Genomic DNA, 1,296 nt, shown 5'->3' with positions numbered 1-1,296 from the left:
CTCTCTGTTGACATCCACCCTTTGACGCTTATATAACCTTATGCAGTTGCGAGCGTCGAAAAAACTCTACTAAAGCTAAAACTAAACTAACTAACGATCTTGGAGGCGGGCTGTATCTAAATCCACCCTGGGTGAGTGGAATGCAATATCCCAGCAGAGATAGATCTACTGGATACAAATGTGAGGCAGCGTGGTGGGATCAGGCTCTCGTCAAAATAATCATAGTGAAGAAACTTGCATTTTTCCCCAGGTTTGTGCATTTTTATCAGATTTTTGTTTTTGGGCTCAACGCCTTTCATGCCCATTAAGGAACTCATTACTGTGAGGATTTTTATGAAAAAGTCGATTAAAGGCCCAAAATATGTAAATGTTCAGTTACAACGGACTCTTAAGCTAAGGAAATAACTAATCTTTGGCAGCCATTTTCTCACCAAATTTACCTCTGAAAACAGGTGACCCCCTCCCCCTTCATTCTCAAATATCTCGACTTGTATTTAAGATAAACAACTATTTTTTTTCACACAAATAAAGACAAGTGAACAAGCTTTAAGATGATACCAATAACTCTACATGCCCCAAAAATTGACGAGATTCCACCACGCTGCCTCACAAATTCTCTCTGCCGGGAAAAACGGACTCTCAGCAAGTCTTGATGAAGTGTCTTTCTTTATACCCATTACACCACAGACACCCGCACTGGGGTAGCTCGCACCCATAGACTTGACTTATTACATCATTGTCATTATCATTGATCGTGCACCCTCTTGGTTGCCACTCTTTTCTCTTCATAATAATTTAGGTCAGAATCGTTTGCACCATGGACGATCGACGAATAAAAGGTAGAGATAATTAATAATTATTATCTATAATATTAGTCTCATTATAGTCTTTAACGAGTTGCGTAGTATGTCCTCCCACCTCCTTCCTTTGTTAACCCCCATTAATGCTAAGTAAATTTTATTTTTTACAGAGGAGTAATGTCGCATAATAATATACTATCAATTGTATAACGCTAACTTACGCTCACCTCCCCCCCCCTTTTCCGCCCCCTTTTTTCCTTTCATGATTTGTTTCCCAATATAGTCAAATGATGCACTCCAAAGTGAATTGGAATTACGCCAGGGTGCGCAGTCTAGGATATTGTGATATAAGTCTATGGTGTCACCCAAGAGATATGGCGTAGTACGCAAGTCTAGGATATTGTGATATAAGTCTATGGTGTCACCCAAGAGATATGGCGTAGTACGCAAGTCTAGGATATTGTGATATAAGTCTATGGTGTCACCCAAGAGATAT

This window comes from Aplysia californica, unplaced genomic scaffold (genome assembly GCF_000002075.1).
Source record: "Aplysia californica isolate F4 #8 unplaced genomic scaffold, AplCal3.0 scaffold00023, whole genome shotgun sequence".
Lineage (NCBI taxonomy): Eukaryota > Metazoa > Mollusca > Gastropoda > Aplysiida > Aplysiidae > Aplysia > Aplysia californica.
Note: the sequence above shows the minus strand (reverse complement) of the source record.